The sequence below is a fragment of the Sceloporus occidentalis genome, unplaced genomic scaffold, assembly GCF_023333645.1.
Source record: "Sceloporus occidentalis isolate IW3139 unplaced genomic scaffold, rSceOcc1.0.p SCAF_18, whole genome shotgun sequence".
NCBI lineage: Eukaryota > Metazoa > Chordata > Lepidosauria > Squamata > Phrynosomatidae > Sceloporus > Sceloporus occidentalis.
In genome coordinates this window covers 13,539,061-13,551,126 of record NW_028316998.1, presented here as the reverse complement: position 1 = coordinate 13,551,126, position 12,066 = coordinate 13,539,061, and the positions used below count along the sequence as shown (strand labels likewise).

General features: G+C 39.7%; 1 protein-coding gene across 1 annotated transcript in view; it reads right to left on the bottom strand.

The window, feature by feature from the left end:
- The window catches only part of LOC149302678 (bone morphogenetic protein 6-like), an 81,931-nt gene that overhangs the window by 46,989 nt on the left and 22,876 nt on the right, over positions 1–12,066 (bottom strand). The window lies entirely within an intron of this gene.

Below are 12,066 nucleotides of genomic sequence, written 5' to 3'. Positions count from 1 at the left end.
ATAGGATTTTGTTAAAAAATACAATCTAATTAAGTGTTGGGGGACCTCCTGTGTTTTGATTCCTAAACATGTTGTATGTGATGAAAATATATGACTCAGAAATTATTTCACATAACTATATTGGAAACAGCAATATGACTCACAGCCTCCAAAACAGGGAATAGGATGTCCTCTAGCACATCTGTGGGCACCCCAGGGCACAGCACAAATTAATATTTTTTTATCTAATGTAGTTTTAATCCAAACATGAGTTCAAAAAGAGCAAACATACTGTGTTAAAACAAGAAAGCCAGAGCTATTCAATAAACAGTGAAAGCATGTAAGTTGGCAGAAGAGTATCAGCGGGCATATTTACTAAGGCTGTTTTGCATTTGCAATTCAAAAAATTACTTTGCGGGAAAGTCGAGTTGACTTGAGGAGGTGAAGAAAAAAGCTTCAGATGCATATGTGAATAACATTCCTCTCTTCCCCTTCATTAAAGAAAAACCACCTTTAAATTAGAAATTCCAGCCAGTAACATCCCTTCTTATATCCCATATGTGCATACCTGCAGAGCCCATACTTGTGGGAAGAGGCTAGGCAGCGCCAAAACAGGATTAACCATTGGGAGAGGTAGGGACACCATCCCATGCCTCTGCCTCCATCCCAGCCTTTTAAGAGGGCGGGGGTTAAGTCATATTAAATGTTACAATTAAAAAAAATCCCTAGCTATCCACCTTCGTCCCTAGGTCAGTTATTTACATTCAGTGGATCCTTCATCCACTTGGAGTCACTGGTGTACAGAAGAATATATACACACTCCTGCACCTTGCGGACATTGTAGAATCCACTGACATCAAGCATGATGAATGGATATATATTTGTCTTTTTTATTTTGAAATGATAGGCTTACTTATTTATTTGTGAAAAGCCTCTTTCCTTAAGTCAAAGATGAGCCATTGATGGTTCTTGCTGGGTGGGCGTCTTAAGGTAAGTGAAAAATGCTTTTTCTACAAGTTGATCCCCTTCCCAAACGACCAATCATGCCCCATTGCAATATATTCAACAGAATGAAGATTGTATGCATCTCTGGATTGGATTTACCGTATATTCCGGCGTATAAGACGACTGGGCGTATAACACGACCCCCGACTTTTCCAGTTAAAATATTGTTTGGGCTATACTCGCCGTATAAGACTACCCCTCTACCCAGTATACAACAACCAGCCAATCACGGCAAGCGATGTACCTTACCAGTGATTGGCTGGTTGTCCCAGTTGTGGGAGCATGAGGTCTGTCATTTCAGACCTCTGCTTCCCTGCTCCCTCATCACTACGCGCCGGCTATTGATGCCGGGGGTCGTGTTATACGCCCGGTCGTCTTATACGCCGGAATATACGGTAAATCCAATCCAGAGATGCATACAATCTTCATTCTTCATAGTAACAACCTACATTCTGGATGAAACCATCTGATCCTTTCCATAGTAAGAATCTCCAGGCTGCTGACTCCTCGATGTGACCATTGCAACAATGAAATCATCCTTGCCCAAGCAGTCCCTCATCTTCCGCGTTATTCCCCCTCAACCTCCAAATAGATTGTAAACTTTTAAGAGCAAAGATCTCTATTCCTTCTGTACTAGTATGTATTGTTCATCTTGTTTTTCATTTTGTATATTATCAGTTTTAATCTATTTGTATTTTTAATATCTCCCCTATCGTAATAGTGCTACAGAATAAACTGGTGCTCTGGTAATTACGTGCAATGTAATGAAAGCCAAGGTGGGAGGGGCAGTGATTTCCAACACGCATCAACACAAATAAACCATTATTAATGTAAAAAAAAGGTTTATTGCAAATTCTTCTACATTCCTTGTTAAAGTTACACCCTCTTTATACTAAGCATTGGCATTTGCGTATATATGCACATGTGTAAACCAGGCACTCCGCGTGTGCAGTCAATGAAGTGCCATTGGACAGGATTGTTGGCACATAACTCTTGCTCAAGACTGTCCCATTTATAATATTACAATTTGCCAAAAATATAATGTGGGGCATAACATAATATTAAATACACCACACAAAACAGAGGTTTAGCTCCTCTAAACTGATCTAGAGTAGCTATAGGTAATAAAACATATTTCCATTGTACAGGGCTGTGGAATATGATGGCCATATATAAAATAATAATAATGTAACGCAGAGGGTACACACTGTCTCCTAAAGCCCTCCTACTCCTTCCACTAGGAAAAGAGGAGCTGGCTCCACACTTGATGTATCAGATAATACACAGCCCTGCAGTATGCTGTAATATACAGACTTGCTGTATGATGTAATATACAGACATGCTGTATGCTGTAATATTCAGATCTGCTGACATTTTCTTCAAATTAATCCAGAACTCACAGGCAGCAGTGGGGCAGCTCAGGATACTACAAATCAAGTAGGTCTACAATAGGATGGAGGCTCAGGGCTCTTGTCCTCCCCGGGGCAATTGCTGCATGTGTACCTTGGTTAATCCAGATTCTAGCAATCTCAACATGTTTTCCACTTTAAAGGGAAATAACACTTCTGCTATATGCTTATTACCGTATTTGCCCGATTATAAGACAAGGTTTTTTAAAAATACCCCTCGTCTTATAATTGGGGTCGTCTTATAATCAGACCTCAAATAGGTCTGACTATGAGACTAAGATCCAGATTCCCCGCAGCGATGCAGGGGACCTGGATCCTCCTGTGTTATGCCCCCCCCAACTTACCAGTGCTTCTGAGTCCCCGGTGCTTAGTCTGGGCAGCGTGTAGAGCTCTACGTGATTCACGTAGACAACTTCCGCTCAAGCGCGTAGAGCTCTACACGCTGCCCGGACTAAGCACCGGCGACTCAGAAGCACCGGTAAGTTTGGAGGAGGGAGGGGGAGTGCTAAACGGGGGGCATAAGGCATTTCTGGAGTGCTCTGTTAAATGCCTTTTAACCCCCTTAATGCCACTCTGCCTCCAGAAATGCCTTATACCTCCCTATATGCCACTCTGCCCCATAATATGCCTTTTAACCCCCTAAATGCCAGAGTGGCATATAGGGGTATAAGGCAATTCTGGAGGCAGAGTGGCACATAGGGGGGTCAAAAGGCATATCATGGGGCACAGTGGCATATAGAGGGTTAAAAGGCGTATCATGTGGCACAGTGGCATATTTCTGGGGCAGAGTGGCAAGCCTAGGGGCAGATGTGCATAACTGGGGGGGGAGGCTGAAAAAAAGGAAATAAAAACAAAATATTTTTCTCAATCATAGCTTTTATTAACAAACAATTGTTCACATAGTTTACATGAATTAACATTTAGTGGCAATTTTTTTTTCCTATAGGGTCGTCTTATATTCAGGCTTTTTCTTTTTTTCATAAATTAATATTCAGATTTGGGGGGGTCGTCTTATAATCGAGCAAATACCGTATTTTAATTTACTCTTCTCTTACTATGTCATTTCATTTCTGACTTCCACCTTTCTTCTGATTCCTCAGTAAAAAATGCATTGGAATCCTACTTCCTGATAGTAGCCATTTTTTCCAGGATGCAGCATATACATTTCCCATGTCGCTGACCAGAACGTTTAAAGTGCTATCCTGTAGTATGTGGAATATTTAAACTCTACACCTTTTGCAAACTCTCTTCCTGGTGTATAGAGGTAAGGAGCATTCCATGCATTTACATGTATATTTGTATTTATTTAGCACTAAAACATATATTTAGTGCTTTACAGTTTACAGGATAATAATAGGAAAGTACAGTAAGTGCCATCACAGTGTGGACCTCTCAATGACAGCATGAGTCAGGTTAGTGCTTGGTTTCCCAGATTTGATGGGTATCAAATGGATAAGAATCACAATTTGTACTTCAAGAACAGCTGAAGATTGCAATAGCAAACCAGTATAACAGTTCACTACTTTACAGCAACAGTTTTGAATGCTGGTAATAACTTTTAAAGCTAAAATCATTACTCAAACTCACAACTAAAAAGCCATGATGCGCAAATATGAGCTTCACATCTAGACCTAGTCTTCGATATAGGATATTCTCCTATAAAGAATTTTCTCCTTTAGCTCTCTTTTTGTATACAGTTAACATTTCTTTACTCTTAACTTTTGTGCCAGCTGGCATGCGCAAGGTTAAACTCTTCATTATACTTAATCCCCACTTATTTCCTCGCCTGCCTGTTTTGACTCATCGTCAATGTCAAGAGCAGTTTTGAATACTCTCAAGGGCAGTGTGTGGCTGAGGGTCTGCCAGTTGGCTTGCCCTGCTTTACACAATGGGAGGTCCCGTTTGCTAACCGTGATGGAAACGTTGAAGAGACAATGTCAAAGCTCTGGAAAGTCCTGCAGCAATGACATAATCCGACTACATCCCACTGTAAGAATGTATTCCTCGTAAAAACCAGCATGTGGCAACAGAGGAGGAATGGAGCATCAAAAACACATAACTGAAATTATAGAAACGTTTGGGTGCGGTAACATTTGTGGGGTGCACAGTGGGAACTCTATTGGGACTTGCAAAAATAGCGAAATCACTGAAAATTCAAGGTGTATGCTAGTTGCAGGTATGAATCGGGGAAAGGCTGGCACTTTTTGGCCTAGGGTTAAGCAAAACCAAGTAGCCGCCAAGCCTATACTTCTGGCATACAGATTCCCTCTTACACAAGTACTATTACCGGGAACCTGTGTTGGGTTACCCAACTTTACTTTAGTGTTCCATAGAGGGCTAATTTTGCAGAAGTTGGGATTTTGGATGCTGAAATGTTCTTTAAAAATGGCACCAAAATATAAGAGTGCGGCCTATAATCAGGATAATAGGTTTCTGGTCTTAAGACAAAACTCTTAATAATGTCACTGGATTATGAAACTGCTTAAACAGTGTATGCATAGCCTCACATGTAAGCAATATACTACAAAGGTTAAAGCTCTCACTTTGACAAGTCCTACATTTTACAGTAAGGTATATTAAATAATAAACATACCTGGGAAATTTTGAACTCCGGCTACCTGGAGCCTACCCTTGCGAGACGCAGCCAGGACTACCCGCTGATGGATCAGTGGGCAGTGCTGCTTACGTTGGTGGGCGGTTTCGCTGACATCAGTGGGCCCTCCTGCTGATGTCGGTGGACATTCTTGCTGACATTACAGGAAACACCCTCATTTAAAGGGGAAATGGGTGAGAAGTGGGGTGTGTCGGGACCCCACTCCCACAACCCGGAGGATTAGCAGTGCTATGACAATGCATATATACTGTATTACAAACCCAAATGATATGTATAACAGTGTAGTCAGCTATCATAACTATCTTTCTTATGATTTGTATGATTATTCCATTAAGGAGAGGAATTATTACCAATTATTACCAGTCTGTGTCCTATACGTAAAGAACATATTCACTAAATTTTCATTCAGGGATGTGGTTTATAATTGACAGCAAAAAATTGTGTTTTGTTCATTAGCGAGAAAGGAGAGAGAAAAAAATTAAAGACAATTGAGAGGGCAGAGAGATAGGGAGGGCGACGAGAAAAGAGGAGACAAAAAAAGAAAAAAGAAGGTGAAAGAAAGAAGAGAAAAAAGAAAGAAGGGAGGTGAGGGTAATGAGGAGTGAGTGGAGATGGAAGGGAGACAAGAAAGAAAAGAGACAAGGGAAGATAAAACGAGAAGAGAAGGGTGGGATGAGAAAATAAGAGAGGAAGTAAGGATTTTACACTTTTATTCTGTTCTTTCTAACACATTGTCTGCACCCTTTGTCTGTCACTTTATGCCGTTCATCCTCTACCTGTCAGTGTCTACCTTTCTCCTCAAAAATTCCTGTATTTATTGCTCCCAAACATCATACTCCATACTCTCCCTCTCTATCTTTTTTAACTTGCCTGTTCTGGCTTACTTTATTGCTGTCTGTGTCTGCTCTTCTGTCTCTTCAATGTTCAGAATAATCTCATTATGTCCTAATCAATTCCATACTAAAATTACCACAGATTATAATAACGGGAAATAACCTTATTAATCACTATAGGTATGACATATTCAGCTAAACTGTATGTGTGTGTCATGGATACACATAGTAAATAATCTGTCAGGTTAACATGGAGTAACTGGGGAGAGATATCTAAAAGATATGTCATATCAAAATGTCATATAAACATTTTTTTAAAATTGCAAGTGAATTAAGACACATACACACAGAGACACCCATGCTAATACACACACCAAGACATCAAAATAATGCATATATACTAACATAGACGGACACTAACATCAATAGACCCAGACACCCACTCTAATGCACATACCCTAACACACACAGCCATTCACACTAACACACACACACACAGAAACACACACTAACACACAGACACTCACACTAATGCACACACCCTAACACATCCAGACACTCACATTAACACACACATTTACACCAATGCACACACACCCAGAAACACACGCAAACACAGTCACTTACACTAACGCACGCACCCTAATACACCAACGCACGATTATGAGCAATCCATAACACACCCAGACACTTACACTAACACACCCCGACATTTACAATACCCTAACGTTTCCCTGAAACCCCAGCTTGGTTTCAATGTAGACTGCACACAATGCAAGCTGCTGCACTACTACCGCAGGGTCACATAGCGTGCCGATTCGTGTCCCTACTAAACTCTGTCTCTATCACCAGTCCAACAGTTTTCAGGACATAAAGAGTTAAGCTTACATCTTTATTATGAGATTGTCCCACTGAAACTGGGACAGGTGGCAACACAAGCTGTGACATGAATACAATAAACATTTTGTAAAAACATAATTTGCATTTACACAAATCTCTGAAAAGTCTCATGTACGGTACTGTATTATATATAGTTAATGTACAAAAATATGACAGTTAGCTCACAGGTCCAAGTCAGGCCAATTGGATTCTCTTATGGAGTGTTTTCACATTCATGGTCAATAACAATGAGTATACCTGAGCCCTTCCTCTCATGCACCTTATAAGAAGCAGGAAAGGTATGAGCCTAAGGAGGAACAACATTGCACACATAAGGATGAGGCTAGCCCCCCAAAAAACTAGAAATGAGGAATGAGTGGAATCATGCAGGGAGTCTTGATGTTGCCCACCTCACCAGCGCCTGATGATTAAACATGCTCAAATGCCCGGTAATAAGCTTTGATTTCCGGAGCGTCCAGATGAAAATGAGTTTCCATTGGGTCCCTATGAAAAGACGTCTGCTGGAGGTCTACCATAGAAAGACTAAAGGCTTGCCATAACACTTATACTGGAGAGCTCCTCATAACAAGTAGATCAGTATATGACTTAAATTTGGCTTATTTGTGTCTAATGTTAACTCACAGACCAAAATATGGCTCCCCTGTGTCCCTGCTGCTGCTGCTACACAGTAATTGAGGGAATCTAGTGCTCTGGAGGCTTTGATCTGGTTTATGTTTTTAATGTTCCCTGTCAGTCACCAGTGACTATGTTTCAATAGACATTATGTCACCTCTTTGGCACCAGTAAACATAATATCTAACACCTAACTGACTTGTGCCAGGCAAGCGTAATGCAAATGTTGACAAGATAAGTACACAGTTTTGCACCTGCAGGAAGAATTATTCAAACTGGTGAACGTGGACAAGATGTGTGCGATTTACTGCTCCTCCCTGTTTTATACAGCTGTTTTTGGGAGCTAAAAAATTATGCAATCCAGCTTTTACTTTCCACAAAGAAGGGCAAGATGTTCAGAACAATTTATTCAATTTAAAGTAGGCATATTAAAAAAATGGAGCGATAATCAAAAACAAAATGCATTATTGCTGTTCAAATAAAAAAGAAAATATAAAAAGATTTTGATTAATTTGAGGGGAATAGCAGCTGAGAAAATGCCTTGCAGATGTGCGATGAGAAAACACACACACAATTTTGTTGCTTTTAGAATGATTTACAAGGATTTGAAGGTTAATCAAAGTTTTGTTTCAGTAAATGTTAATTTTGCATTCAGGTTATAATGAAGTTAGTTGGAGATTTTGTTTTTACTGTGCTTTCCTTGGGGTTTATTCACTAAAAGGAGTTTTCCTGACGGATTTCCGTAGGTTCGCCGTCAGGAGTTAAATGTCCATAAGAGCGACTCTATTGGTCGCCGGCAGGGGCCTCCTCCTCTGAGAGTTGCCTTTGTGTGATAAAATGTAAGGCAAAACAATCCTTCTGAAACTGCAAGCGGACACTTATGATATAGAATACAAATAGAGAAACATGTCTATTATGTATGCCCTCCATTTGAACCAAAAATGTCATACCTGTGTAGACAGTAATGCAGAGCGCAAAGAATTTTGAAGAAAAGGGCTTTGTCTACTGCAACTCAATGGGTTGACCAAGAGGTGCATACCTGGTTACTTCCTTGCACAGCACAGGTTAACCATAATTTCAACATTACAGATGGCCAAAGAGGGGTATTTTTGTATTCAGAGTTTTGTGTGCCATTGTGACCTGTTGTGTACATCATTAATGCATTTATAGAAGGAATATTGTATATAATTTATACAATATCTAAACACATAGTTGTAGGCAAGGCTATAGAACACAAAGATATTACATCCAAAGCCAGAAAACAACCTGAGATCCTGGAAATAATGGACATCAAAGGACCAAAGAGGGAGCCTTCATCCTAAAGAAGAAAACTTTGAAGATACACCCAACTCCTTTACATTACATGTCAAATATCTGCCTTTAGGGGCTTGAAGCAATTGTTATCTCAGTATATGTAAAAAAAAAAAAGTAGAAACACAGTTTATTATCACTACCCAAAAACTACTTGGCAAATGTGACATCAGAAATATATCTTAGAAAATATAGAACATGAATATTGGTCTGTCTCACATGGGATGCCTTGAATCAATATACAGAAAACCTTTTCAGAGAAGTAACTTTAGCTCTCACTAGCAAGTCATTAGGGAACAGAGCTCATGCCAAGTGAACCAAATTATTAAATGGAGGCATAAAGTAGCAGTTAGGTGGCGTTATTTATTTGGACTTTATGAAAGCCTTTGATCTGATGAGGCTCAAAGAGTTCAAATATAACACTCAAAAGAACATTCTCGAAAAGAATATTCCAGAGCATAAATATGGCATGTGGTGAACCAGTAAAGGTGTAACATTGCCCTAAATCCAGTCTGAGCTATACATAGTAAAAAACAGAGTACCTTAATGCCACGTTACTTTACACATTAAAGGCGAGGCAGCATGCATATGTGCTGTTAATCTGCTTTAAGATAAATACAATCTGAGCAATTTATCAAAAGCAATCAGCAACTATCAAAGATAAAAAAAGTATGAAAACCAGAGAAATAGGCAACCTCAGGCCTTTCAGGTGTTACCATCTACAGTAGAGGAATGACTATGTGGTTAGAGGACTCCATATCCAGTGATGGATTTATGGGAATCACTGAACTAAGCCTAACCAAAGGCAGTCCCATCTGCCTGTCCTGTGCCAGTCTTCTTCATGCAAACCACAAAGATATGATGTAAGCAGAAAAGCTACATCAGAGATCTGCAAAGACCTTTATGCCAGATAGTACCTTGAATGGTATTAATATGTTATGATGCAACTACACGATGGGAAACTTGAAACACCAGCTGGTCCGCTGCTGTTAAGGGGAACCCTATATATAGTTGCTTGTAAAAAGCAAAACTAATGTTTAAACTCAGCTAATCAGAGGACAGCAAAAATCTCAATCAAGGTGGCATGCTAGAAAAATAGCCAGACCCTATAATATCAGATATACGGTATTAAACAACCATAATCGTGATGTTTTAGATGAGCTTATTGTTTAACAGTTTTATGTCTGTTTTTTGGTACTTTTAGGATGCTTCTAAAAACAACTTTAATTGCTCACTGACTGTGTTTAACTACACTTTTATTATTATGCTCATATTGGCAATGGATACAACCTTACTAGCCCAAGAGAAAATTGTGTCTGTCCTCAAGGTTAATACCATTTATTGGCTCAACACAGAAAAAGCTGTATAGTTACATAAACTTTTGGGAGCTCAGAGGTCTCTTCCTCAGATTGATTTTAGAGACCTTTGAGGTCCCAAAACCTTGTGTGACCTTATATATTTTTCTATGTTGGCCCAATAAAAGGTATCAACTTTGACTAAAGACTCCAGAGTTTTCCTGCTGCAGTCAAAGTCTTGTAAAGCATTGAATCCCAAAAGTTCCAATGGTCCTCTGGGTGACGAAAGGGTTATAGGAAAGGAAAGGCATACAAAAAGAATTGTCCTTTTCATAAACCCACACAAAAACATAAAAAAGAAGAATGATGGCCAAAACCTAGCACTGGAAGATGAGGAACTGTGATTTATGATGTCATATGGATCCTTGATGGTCTTTGCAGATCTATTCTGTTTTGAAGATTTAAAGAGTGAACTCTTTGTGGAGTTGCTGTATGAATGAAACATGTAAGTAATGGTCGTGCACATAAACTCTCAAACCTATTTTTTTCAATTTATAATGATACATGTACTGAGACTAAAAATAATACACGTTAAGGTTACGAACACTTGTCTCAATCACTTCCTGTTCTTTGTCTTCATATTGCACAAATCTCCTACTACCTCGAGTATTGTCTGACATCACTTGAATGTCACCATATTTCATGATGTCATTTGGTCTGACACGAAGTCTATCAATATAAAAATACTTGTGTATACAAAACACATACACACACAATGAGCCAGCATTGCCCAACTTTTTTAATATAGAAGAGAGGCTGAGGGGACTCAAAGTATGACATGGATAAAACGTGTTCCTTTAACCCCTTGATGACAATTGCCGGTCCGGGCACGTCACGGAAATTCATGTCGATAACGACAAATGACGTGCCAGGACCGGCACGTCATTAAACGGGTGCAGAAAGCGATGTATTTTCGCTTTCTGCACCGAAACGGCGTTGCTGTAATGCCTCGACCTCGAGGCATTCAGCAACGCCATTATCGGCAGAAAGGGGCCATCTCTGGCCCCTCCCCGGGGCGTCAACATCCGCCATACTTTGTATGGCGGCGGACGCCCGTTTTAAAAGCGTTTAGGAGGCGATCAACGATCGCCTCCTAAACTTAAATGGTGTCGCTGGAATGCCTCGATCAGGAGGCATCCAGCGACACCAAACACTTACCTGGGGATGGACTGTGACCGCTCCGGAGAGCGGTCACAGCCGCAGCTGCCGGTGATCTTCGCCATCTGCAAGATGAAAATTCAATAAAGAAAAACAATAAAGTCTAAAAAGTTCGCTAGACGGTCTCCTGACCCTCTAGAGAACTCTGGCTCCACTTGCAGGTTGAATATAGGTACTGCATTCAACCATGCAAGTCAATGGAGCTCAGCTTTCTAATCACAGTGTGATTAGAAAAAATAAATTAAAAATAAAATAAAATTAATAATAATTAGAAAAAAAATAGTAAAAAAACAGTAAAATGTAAAAATAATTTCCCACTGATGTCACTATCAGGGGAACCTTCAAGTTGAAAAAAAATGTTAAAAAAATAAAAAAAAGGCAAAAAAAAATATATATATATAAAAAATATATTTTTGTGAGCAAGTCCTAAAATTAGCATATTAGCTTAAAACAATTCTCGCATGGAAAGAGTTAAAATACTGGCATATTAAATGCCCATGGGGTGTCTACTTTTAAAAAATGTATGATTTGATGGGGTAAATTGAATTGGCCGGGTTCAACAAGGTCCCAATTAACACGGGGGAAGGATGGCCACACATCTAATTTCCAATTAGAAAAATGCACACGTACCAAATGTGGCCTTTTAGTTCCCCCCAAAAATGACAAACCCATGCATGTGGGGTATCACTGTACTCAGGAGATGTTGCTGAACACATATTGGGGTGTCATGTGACAGCGGCATATACCAGGAGCTGTAAATTCATACATAAAGTAGGTGTGTGTGGGAAAAATACACACACAAAAATACTACTGCAAACTTTGAAAAAATGCTGGTGGTAAAATGTGTGCATGCAAAGAGTTAAAATACCAGCATTTAAAATACCCTGGGG